This window comes from Octopus bimaculoides, chromosome 19 (assembly GCF_046866305.1).
Source record: "Octopus bimaculoides isolate indiv1 chromosome 19, ASM4686630v1, whole genome shotgun sequence".
Lineage (NCBI taxonomy): Eukaryota > Metazoa > Mollusca > Cephalopoda > Octopoda > Octopodidae > Octopus > Octopus bimaculoides.
Window position 1 is genome coordinate 30,135,840 of NC_142946.1, and position 12,751 is coordinate 30,148,590.

General features: G+C 35.6%; 1 long non-coding RNA gene across 1 annotated transcript; it reads right to left on the bottom strand.

Annotated features, from left to right (window-relative positions):
• Window positions 1-2,071: 2,071 nt before the first annotated feature.
• Window positions 2,072-12,177, bottom strand: LOC149131824 (uncharacterized). The gene is made up of 3 exons (XR_016245216.1): window positions 12,056-12,177; window positions 11,286-11,449; window positions 2,072-2,861 (listed from the first exon to the last, which is right to left on the bottom strand). It is a non-coding gene; the product is annotated as an uncharacterized LOC149131824 (long non-coding RNA).
• Between the last annotated feature and the right edge of the window lie 574 nt (window positions 12,178-12,751).

The window sequence follows — 12,751 nt, forward strand, 5'->3', positions numbered from 1 at the left end:
TGGGTCTCGATGTAAACCATCGTTATTAAATTAACATTTATAGTTATCGAAGAATATCACAATATTTAAATTTTGATATTGTTTCTTGTCGGTATGCTAGAACGAATATAGTTTGTAATTACATTACTAACAGAAGAGGTTAGCTTCGCCTGTGAGGCGGATTTTGTGCTCTGAGGTTTTGGCGTCTACTTCACTAAAGCCCAGCAAGTAAAAGTGGCACTTCAAAGCAAAACATCTTAGTAGAGATGTCGACTTCTTCAGACGCGAAGCCGACAGATTGACGAAATCCAGACTTGATGACAGAAATGTTTTCGCTGGATATTACGGCTAGCATTCTACGAGGTTTCAAAGAAAATAGCTGTTGCCAAAAAGCTCCACGATATCGGCGAAGAGTTGATATTGCCTTGCTGCAACTTCAGAAGCTGAAGTATATCTCCCTCTCAAGCAAATGTCATTAGCTTTCTGATAACATTCTGTCGCAGGTGATCTCGAAGATTCAGAATTCGTTTTTTAACTTTTTCGCGATCCAGCTTGATGAAACGACGGATGTTGCCACCGTAACCCACCTTTACGTCTGTCTACGTTATGTACATAATAATCGCCTGGAAGACGAATTCCTGTTTTGCGAAACCCTCAACACCAAAACAACCGCAAGGGAAATATTAAACAAAGTGGACAAATCTTTTGAGGTTCATGATATCAACTGGGAGTATGTCATTGGCGTGTGCACCGACGGCGCTCCGGCGATGCTTGGTTGTTGTTCCGGTTTTCAAACTTTGGTGAAAGAAAAATCTCCAGCTGCTATTGGTACACACTGCACAATTCATCAATAAGCACTAATTGTAAAAACAATACCTGATGAGTTAAAAAATGTTCAGAATTACGTGATTACAGCGGTGAACTTCATCAAAACGAACGCACTCAACTCCCGTCTGTTTGCCGAGTTGTGTAAAGAAAGTGATTGTGAATTCAAAACGCTTCTGTTGCACTCACAAGTGAGATGGCTTTTGAGACGAAAAACAATAAAGAGGGTTTTCCTTTTGCGAAAAGAAATCCACAATTTCTTACAAGATGCCAAGCCAGATTTGCACACCAAATTCTCCGATGTTCATTTTTCGATATGCCTGGCATTTTTGGTGGCCATATTCGAGCCAGTGAATATAGTCAATCTTTCACTGCAACGGAAAGATATAACCATGCTTCATTCTCATGAAAAACAAACTGCTCTCAAAATTAAGCTTGAACTTTGGCACTCAAAGTTGGATAGAAAGAACTTTGCATCGTATTCTCAACTGAACATATTCATTGATGAAAACGAGCTTCAAGTCGATGACAATATCGTTGAATTCATGAAACAATATGTATCAATATTTGGCGGAGAAATATCTTTTTATTTTCCTGATCTTCATGACTTCGACAAATACTGCCGCTTTAACAGGTTCCCCTTTGTACTCTGTCAGCTACCTGCCTATTGAAGACAATTTAATTAAAAATCAGTTAATGATTTGGGCAATGACGAAGATGCAAAATAGTTTTTCCGTGAAATGTGCTGTTCTGACTTTTGGATTGAAATGGCACGGTCATATCCTGATGTCGCAAAGATGGATCTTAGAGTACTGATGCCATTTCCAACCATTTATGAGTGTGAGATCGCGTTTTTCACTCCTTGCCATCAAAACGAAGTCACGAAATCGACTTGATGTCACACCAATATGAGGGCTGTCCTCTCCAAAACAGAGCCGAGCATAAAAGAGTTGGTTATTGCATAGCAGATACATCCATTACCCTGAACTTTGTTGTAAATAAAATAACAGATTGGCCGTGTTTGTAAATAAATAATTTCTTATATAATTTTGCTGTTGTTGTCATGTTATGCATCAGGAATTCAGGAGAAGGGATGGCAAACCTTCAGGAGAGGGGTAGAAGACGGTGTTTCTACTAGGATTGTGGTTTTCCTTGCATTATAATAGCATTCTAAAATGTACAGGAGTTTCTGCCAATTGGACCACTTACTAGTGGTCCAATTGGCAGAAACTCCTGTACATTTTGGAAAGCTATTATAATTCTTCTGCTGAAAATAACTAAATTGGATGAAATGCACCTCTTGGATAATGAATATGAGGAATGACCAGCCAATGTGGAGGAATAGCATCCCAAAACATGGCAAAAGGGGAAGGTAATGCCAAAAACTCGAGAACCAGTTATGTACGTATATGTACCGTAGTTTTCGGTGTATGAGCCGCGGTTTCTGTCTGTTAAATGGACATAATTGGGTCTTACACAGTTGTTAATACAGGATGCCCGGGACATTTTCGGATTGTTTTCGTTTCTCATTTGTTTTGTAACCAATTGATCAACTGATTCCCCATATTTTCATGTGCATTTATTGTATCCCAATGGGGTGTTGCGTAGATTAGGTTTTGATTTTTGGGGTTGCAGGTCTATGAGCAGTGCGGTTCATAGTTCGGAAAATACGGTATACGAATGCATGCCATTTTTTTTCGAAGTTAACTATCTTGTATGTTATAGGGGACTGCGAATCATCGAAAAAACTGTAAGGGAGCCGGCATGTAAAATTTTTTGAAAAATTAGGGCACCACTGGTCTAGAGAGATGAGTGACTCTGGTTTAAGGTTGAAGATTGTTATATCAGCTATAATAAGTCAGCCAACACTTACAGCATCAGTATATGGCATTAGCTGTTTCTTTCTTCTTGTGGTAACTACATCTGGTGAAAACTAACATTTTTCATGTTTGGTATCAATTAAAAATGCCATGACACTCCAGATTAAATTACTTTATGAGCGGTGGTTGACTTCTATTTCTCATAAAGAGTGCGACGTGGTAAATGAAAATAATTTCCTGAAAGAAGAAAATAGTAGTCAAAGTCTTTATTCATACACATACGGCAATATATTCATCGAAAAATATTAACCTATATTCATCACTTGAAACTGTTTTTCTTATATTATTATATTAATGACGGCATCTGGTTAACTCTAGTATCTAAGCGGGACTATTGTCATAACAAGTAGCTGTTGTTGGCATTAATGTCATTGTATTATGTCATAACGATATCTGACTAATTTTAATGTCATAGTGGTACTAATGTTGTAGCATCTCTCTTGTTATAGTGATGACATCTGATTGGCTTTCTTATCATTGTGACATTAGTGTTAGAACTGGTAATGACGAGCTGAAGACGTTAACATCGCACAATAGAATTGTAGCTAAACTGAAACTAAATAAGCATCTTTACGAATACGGTAATAGTCAGCTCTATTGAACATAAACCTATTTTACTGTATTATGCCGTCAATGAGAGGAAGCAAAATTGATTTTACTGAAACAGAAAGTCATTTTAAATAATTTTCATTACGTAACCATCGGCTTGGGTCATGCAAAACGCATGCAACACTACTGCTGTAAAACGTCGATACTGCATCTCCTAAACATATAGTTTAGGATGAACTTCCCTGTTCACCCTTTTACTTTATGTAAAATTACCAAGAACTGGACATAACATTAACTTCATTTGGTGATGGTATTTTTCAACAATCGGTTGTTGCAAGTCCGTCTTCTGATCATGTGAACTTGGTCTTGCTTCAGGTTTCAGATTTCTTCTTCATCCCCAGGTTTTTTTTGCTTATTTGATCATTGCGCACTAGCTCTGTTCTCTCATTTTGTTAGCACCAATGACGAATTTCTTCCATTCTGTTTTAGATATCGAGCTTTGTCAGGTATGATCCCGAGTTTAGAAACAAACCACAGAGGAGCATCAATAGCAAGCTCGTTAAAGATGTTCTTATCTGCTTTATCATCAACGCTGTAGGTGTTTGCTTCCTTCCAATATGGAAATCCATCAGTAGTTTAGTAGATGTCTTGATAAATAGCTACTATAGCAATGGTTCTTAACCGGGGTCCATATAGCCCTCGTTGATCCATGTAAGATTTTGTTGTTAAATTTTATGTGTAATAAATTGGTTATACTTCTGCAAGATATAAGATATTTTAACAATCTTTTTATACAGTTCCTAGTAATGTTTAATTGTAAAAATGTGATAGGATTTTTAAAACATCGAATGGCTACTGAGGTCCACGCGAGTAAAATAGGAATCAAAAGGGGCCCATACGCCAAAAATGGTTGAGAAACATTGCAGTAAAGGATCCTAAATGTTTAGAAAAAGCTTTAATTCTCATTTTAACAGTCTGTATCACTCGACCAAAAAATACCGGATTGTAGGGTGCCATTTTAAAATATTTGTATCTTGTCTTAAGTCACTCATATACAGAAACCAATATATGAGGAACTTCTTTCCTAGCAAAAACGATTGTCAAAACATTGGTCACTGTTTTAGCAGACATCTCATTAAATTTGATGACTCCTGGTCAACTACAAAATGCATCAACAAGTATGAGTAAAAAACCAACATAACCACGATTCATATGTAGACGTTAACCATTGCTTTTCTTTATCTGCCCAAATATGCTGAATAACTTTTAGTATGGGTTTAATCTGATAGGGCAGTTTAGAATATAATTTTTGACATAATTACCATGCATCTAGTTACAGACTATTTCTATTAGCTGTAACTTCATAATAGATGCTATCATATAGCTTTTATTAAAATTTCTCAGAACACGGCAGAAACAACAGCCACGTTCTCATTGCAAACAATTTCATTATCAACCATGAACCATTTGTCTAAATAATTTCTAGAATTTTTCACTTACTGAACAATTACTCTGTCCGTTTTGATTCGATTAACAATTTTAGAGAAAAATTCATCATTCACCGTTTTAGCCTGTAATTTATCTATTGTCAGTGAAACTACTTCCATCCAATAAATAAATGAAATTTCTATTGTGATTTCGCCAGACTTTATTGGTTCATCGCATTTAATTCAAGATAGAGTATCAAAATAGGGAATTGTATTGCTTTAAATATATAAAATTTCATACATAAAAGCAACTCACTGGGTTGACCATTGCCATATTCTAGCAGATGTTACTCTAGGCAGTTCATTTATGGAATTGAATTTGAACTCTAATGGCTTACGATCAGTTCCTCCTGATTCAACTCTTTCCATTAAGTCATTTCTTAGCATTTTCTTTAATTTTGCTACAACAAGAATATAAATATGTTTAGGAAGTTTGGTGTTATTTTAAAACTTTATTTCAACTATAAAACCAAATCAGTACCCGTTATAATCATATTATGTATGATTAATAAGCGACGTACTGTTACGTCTCGACACATTCATTTAAATAAAGCTGTTTTTTTTAATATATATATATCAATCAGAGTCAATTACAGAAACTAAATCTTTTCTAGTTTCCGTCTTCATTATGGTTTCAGACTTTCCCAACAACTTAATAACCAAATTGCCAATCTGTTTGAGCCTGGTATTGCAAGATTCCTTATTAAAAGACCCTACTTTCGTCTAGATGTTCCTTGAGATAATCTTGAAATCGCTTATAGTGTCTACTTGCATCTGTACTTCAACGTTATTGAGTTGGCGTCAGTGAGTTGAATTCCTTCCTAGAAAACTACCAGAGAATTTGAAAATGGTTCATTTTCTTACGGATAAAGCATACCTTCCCAAATGTAGGACAATTTCCTATAATATGGATATAGCCCCAGACTTAGATTCGAATTTTTTTTTTTGACATTTCTTATCGACAATGAATCATAAATTTTTAGCTTCCGATTATTTTTAATAGAGGAACGAAAATAATATTAATCATTTCAAACTACTGAATACGGCTAATACAATCGGGCATTATCATTTCCTGAAACAGCATCTGTTTTGATATTTTAGAGATGTGCTAATTTTAATAGTTCATCAATTGTATTTGTATAAGGTTATCTTCAGCAAATTGTTCTTCTGTTTCCAACTCATCAGATTCACAAAAGCGACCGGTTTTCCTCAGTCTTTCATAATATCAGCGTATTGGTCCTGGTGGTATCTGCTTTAAAGCCAGAAAGCGTTTCCTTTCAACAAATATTAGTTTCTTTGGCTTTCTTGAAGACATAATCTCTTTTACATCTACAATGTTCATCTCTTACAACACTTTAGGATACTCTATCAGAAAAACTCTTTTAATGTTCTCAATTTCTACTTTGATGATGAAGATATCGGTTATTTCTTTTCTGCCCACAGAGTCCTTGAGGTGTTTTTTTTTTCTCCTCACTATAGCTGAAGGTATCTTAATCAGGTTTCAGCCAAATCGAGATCAGACAGAACTAATTCCTCAAATTCTGCCTTCAGCACCATTATTATGTTGTCAATAAGAGGAAGCAAACTTGACTTTATTTCAATAAGGTTATCTTCAGCAAATTGTTCTTCTATTTCCAACTCATCAGATTCACATACTGAATAGTCTTTGTCACGTAAACAGTCGTGTTGTGTCACGCAACAACATCATGCAAAACGAATGCAACACTACTGTTATAAAACAATGATACTACACATTGATTGCTTTTTTTTTCAATCAATGAATAACAACGTGATGCGATAGAAATTCTGCTCCATTCAACTTTCCTATTTCTTTTCATTCGCCCCAATGCTTTATTCTTCCGCTTCTGTTGACAAGAAACATTTACTCCTCCCGATTATCTGATAATCACAGCATGTGATTTGTTCATTTGTTGATTTTGTTTTGAAGGGTAATGCAATGTTTTGGTTAACTAACAAAACTAAATTATTACATAATATCACGTAAACTTAACTGTGCTTAATTACAAACCCTTTTTCATTCGTTTGATCTTGATTTGAGAGCCATACCATTATGGTAACCATAGAACTAATTTATTTCAATGTCGAACCCATTCCCCTAGCTGTTCGAGATACTCCAATCGCTCAGTCGATTATATATTTGCCTTAGTTCTGCTCTATCAAGATTCTATTAGAGATGTACAACAACATCTATTGTGCTATTGTTGAGATAGTTTGCATGGAATCATTCGCTTCTTTATGGACCTAAAGCAGATATAGCTTTCAAAACTGTTAAAAATCCATAGTCTATGGAAAATTTCAAATCTAGCTCATCATCTATACCAGGTATGATTTTAAAAGGAAATAATCTTCAAATTGAGCGTTTTCTAAAGATATGTGTAGTTTATAGATAATTAATTACATACCAGCCTGGAGTCAACTCCAATATCGATGAGAAAATTACAGTTGTCCATTACATAAAGTTTAAAACAGCTGCATATAGCTCAAGATGGTAGAGAGATAAGAAATTGTGCTTTACGAGAGATTACAACTTGTAACTGATAACAAATAATGAGAGGAAGTAGTTGCCCTATAGAAGATTTTATGTGGTGAAGAAAAAAAGCTTTATGGTTGATGATTAAAATAATCATTAACAACAACAACAGCAACTACTACTACTACTACTACTACTACTACTACTACTACTACTACTACTACTACTACTACTACTACTACTACTACGTGCTCGCACACACTTGCATTGGTTGAAGTTCATATTTTTATTGTTAACTAGCAGCTAAGCCCGGTTTCACCCGGTCAGAGAACGACGCGAAGAGAGAAACGAAGACACGAAAAAGAGGAAGAAGTGGATACGAAGTGGTGTTTGGGCGACGGATCTTGGTAGAAAAAAAACAGAATATCATAGTGAGTTAGTAAGGAGAGCAAAGCAAGACTGGACTTATGTGGGGTTGGCAGGACGATGAAAAAATTGCGGAGTTGAAATTGGAGCAGTTGAAGATGCCGGTGTTATCATTGGAGTGCCTCTTGGTAGACAACATTCTTCGTCCTTCCCTCGGGTGCACAAATAGAAAGGCCATGGGAACAGCCAAAGTACAGTTGTTCGTGTGAGAATACTTGCTCTGTTAGATTCAAACCAACCGCTGGCACTGATTGTCCCTGCGCCTTGTTGATTGTCATGGGAAAGCAGAGTTTGATGGGAAATTGCATCTGTTTAAACTTGTAGGTCGTATCGGAGTGGGTAAGGGACATGGGAGTTATAAGTATGTCTTAGCCAGTGGCCGGTTCATTCAAGATTGTTGCCTACAGAACTCGGGAGCACAATTTTCTGATAATCATCCGCGTACCATTGCACATTATTGGAGCATCTAAATTCCTTAGCAGCATGATTGGCGCGCCAACTTTCAGATGCAGTTCGTGAGCTGGTAGTTCTGTGGGTCCCCCCTTCTGTCAAATTTATCATGGGCCGGCCGGTCTATCTCAGATACATGGGAAGCTGGATTAAATTTTTCATCAACACAGGGGAGCCGAAATAAATTTTTTCCATGCCCAAGGGAAGCCAAATCGGGAAAAGGGTTGAGAAATGCTGATCTATAACGATGGTTTTTATTTAGGCACATCGTAAAAGTAATTATAATGAATTGCTTAATATAAAGAAAAGTATGTTTTTTCAAGCAAATAGAGTTAGAAAAAATATTTACCATTTCAAGTCATCACTAAAAACAAAGCTCATCAATTTTTGAATGAAATAATAATTTTATTCTTTTATTCTAAATTGTAAATTTTGCCCGAGAAATAAAGCAAATTATCACCAAATGCATTGTTAAAAATCTATAACTCGATAGCAAATATCTCCAAATTGATTAGAAATGCATAAATTTAATAACAATGCTTTTGAGATTCCGGTTCGAATGACATGAGTATTCTTGTTTCACTTTTGACACGTAATACTTAAATAGTGGAGGAGATATGAAGTTGCTGTGGGCTAGAAGTATGCAAGAAGTTAAAATTATTTTGACTTAAACACAAGTAAGGCATGTGTAAAATTTGAATGAAATTGATTGTGTAGTTCTCGAGTTTTAGGGATTCATACACACACACACACACACACACACACACACACACACACAGACATACATTCTCAATTTTATATATATATAGATTAATTAATTAACAATGTGAAGTGAACTACTATCCAAAATTTACGTACAAGAAGTGATTGTTATTTCACTTGTAACATAGTATTACAGTTGTACGTTTTAAAGATGTTGTTTATAGTTATAGTGGATCCCTTCACCTTTCTGTTGAGGTAATCTAAAGTGTAGAAGAAAACAGATATCCCAAATAATTTCATAATTTCTTTATATACGTCTTTTACGTGTAGACTAATATTATGTAAAAAGCCTTGATCTGGTTTACATTCTCAAATATTATAGGAAGAGTGTTTGGTATGTTAAATATTCCTACAAGATTATAAAACAAGGGAGAACTACTATCCTTAAGAAGGAACATATAAAGAAGAATATTAAAACGTGGTCTTTAGAATTCTCTATATGCAATAAGTCAGTGACATGCATTGCATTTGCTGTACGAGCATCTCGATTGGATACTAGATGAGATTTGGGCCATTGAAAGCTATTAAACACCACCAGAAATTTCCACATCACTCGTAATATAGACAGACTCTACCTAAACGAATACGAGGAGATAGAGACTAAATCTCAATTCAAATCTCTCTTCGAAAACTAATTACCAAGTGCTGAAGCACATCCATGAATCAAGTCTGCATACATGAAACAAACAACATCATAAGGGTTGATAAAGAGCTTCTCAGGAAGTATTCTCAGACTAATGATTAAGAGTACGCATCCAAAGAAATTGCACAGTTTTGCCCTAAGAGAACATCAGATAAGATTCTTTTGCACATCAGCAGAAGACCGTGTTCTTAGAAGACTTCAAAGTGACAATACCATAGATAACCAAAATAGCCTGTTCTGATCCAAGGAAGGTTATACTAACTCTCATTGTGAAGAGTATGCTTTGTTCAATCCAGGAACAGGACATTATAGAATACTCGATGCACAAATGGGATAGTCATGTAAGTATAATACCAAGATGCGGTAACTAATGCAGACACTGTGAAATGACCAACGATATCACCCACATAGCAGTCAGATGTCCGAAAAATCATTGTATTTTCAAGATATGATGTCATCGACAAAACATTGTACAATACAATTGGAATAGAGAGTAGCATTGTACTGAAGGTAAAAATATGAAGTTTCAGTGAGGTACAAGGCTTATCCGCCCATAACACGAAAGAATATTGGTGGTATGAGCCTCTGTAAAATGTAGACATAACATTATGATATAGAACAGAAAAAATAAAACATGCACTGTGGTAGAAATGAATTATGCAGCAGTTACTTTAATTAACATAAGATTAAAAGATTAACTGGACAACTATGCCGAAATAATGGGCAATCTGCAGAATACTTCAAATATGAACTATCGGTCTCAATATGGTCAACTTCTTTTGTCTATTCTATTGATACAGACTTCGGGAGTATGTACAGTGTATGTGTAAGAAGCTTACTTCCCAAACACATGGTTCTGGGTTCAGTCCCACTGCGTGGTACCTTGGGCAAGTGCCTTCTACTATAGACTCGGGCCGACCAAAGCCTAGTGTATGTGGACTTAGTAGATGGAAACTGAAAGAAGCCCGTCATATACTATATATATATATATATATATATATATATATATATCGTGGCACGCCGTCGGTTACGACGACGGGGGTTCCAGTTGATCTGATCAACGGAACAGCCTGCTCGTGAAATTAACGTGCAAGTGGCTGAGAACTCCACAGAAACGTGTACTGTTAACGTAGTTCTCGGGGAGTTTCAGCGTGACACAGTGTGTGCCAAGTGTTTTCGCTCAATAAACACTCACAATGCCCGGTCTGGGAGTCGAAACCACGATCCTACGACCGCGAGTCCGCTTCCCTAAGCACTGGGCCATTGCACCTCCACACGCACACACACACACACACACATTATATTATATTATATTATATTATATTATATTATATTATATTATATTATATTATATTATATTATATTATATTAAGGGCAGTTCTATATTTAAGAGATGAGGAATTATGTACATTATTTACATTATTTACATTTAACGGATAGTTGTCCTCATCTTGTTTGTTGTTAACACAACGTTTCGGCTGAAGGTATATCAGCCAAAACGTTGTGTTAACAACAAACAGGATGAGGACAAATGTCCGTCAAATGTAAATAATGTAAATAATGCATATTAAGGGCATTACTACACGTAAATGTCTCAGGCTATAAGGGACTCTTAAAGTCAAAACCATCTTAATTAATATACAGTGTACCGACAGTACAAACTGATTTCTTTTCCTCAGTTTGTTACTTTACACACACACACACACACACACACACACACACACACACACACACACACACACACACACACACACACACACACACATATATATTATATGTATATGTATATCTACCTGTGCGTGTCTTTGTGTCTGTGCTTGTCTCTCCATCACTGCTTAACAACCGGTGTTGGTGTATTTATGTCCCCGTAACTTAGTACCAGATATTAAAAAAATAAGTCCTGGGGTCGATTTCTTCGACTAAAATGTGGTGCTCCAGCATGGCCACTGTCACATGACTGAAATAAGTAAAAGAATAAAAGAATATATATATTATTACTATGTTAATTTTTTCTTACATATTTGTATTGTCCTTTGAAACGCGCGTATGTATTGAATCCTGTTTTGTATTAAATCTAATTTTGATTCAACATCTTTTTCTCCTTCATTTTTCTATAATTGTTTATGGTATATTTATACCTATAACGATATTTTTCAACTACTATTTTTATATTCTTATTACTTGCTCTGGATGATTTTTTTTTTATGAATATGATAAATCTTTATTAGAAATCATTCTTTCTCTCTTTCTGGACCTCTCAAAAAGTTTGAATTGTTCTCTTTTGAACTTATTTTTCCCATATACACACACACACACACACACACACACACACACACACACATATATATATATATATATATACACGCGCGCACACGCGCGCACACACGCGCACACACGCACACACACACACACACACACACACACACACACACACACACACACATATATACATATATATAGGAGAGTATTATAGTTTGCTTGAAGCATTGTGTATTTTTTGTAAAGAATAATAATTTTCGAATGGTACAACAATGCACTATAATACAAACAATGGACTATATACCTGTTGTAATTTAGTTATCCAATTACTTAGAAGGAGTCGCTACTATAATCGGTTTTCCAACGGCTTTTCTTCTTTATTATTTTTTGAAGCGTCTCAACAGTGGTCTCACGAAGCTCCTTCCGGAATTCCTCATGAGAAGTGCGTGAGGTCGGTCATGTCTCAATCTCGTGTGTGCTGGTACATCCGTAGTGCTGTTTCTAAGTTTATTTATTATACGTGCAGCTTCCTTTTTCCCCCTTCTTTTTCTCTCTTTCTTTATTTTTTGTTATAAACTGCAGATGAGCATATTATCAAAAATGAACCTAAACGCATCCAGATGTAGCTAAATAATATATATATATATATATATATGTATTAAACAAACTTAGAAGCGCCGAACGAGTTGGTTTTTCTACAGAAAATAAAGAAATCCTCGAACACAGGATAGCTGTGGACACAGCTAAAAAAAACTGAGCGCTCAACCGGAATTTGAGAGGTACAGGGTCTGTAACGGCTTACTGCCCGCCTTTTCCAGTCTTCCGAGGGTATTTACCTGTTCTTCTAAGCTGCCTTCACAGCTATTCTGCGTTCAAGAATTCCTTTATTCTTTCTCTCAGTCTCTCTCTCTCTCTCATACATACATACATACATACATACATACATACATACATACATACATACATACATATATATATATATATATATATATATATATAT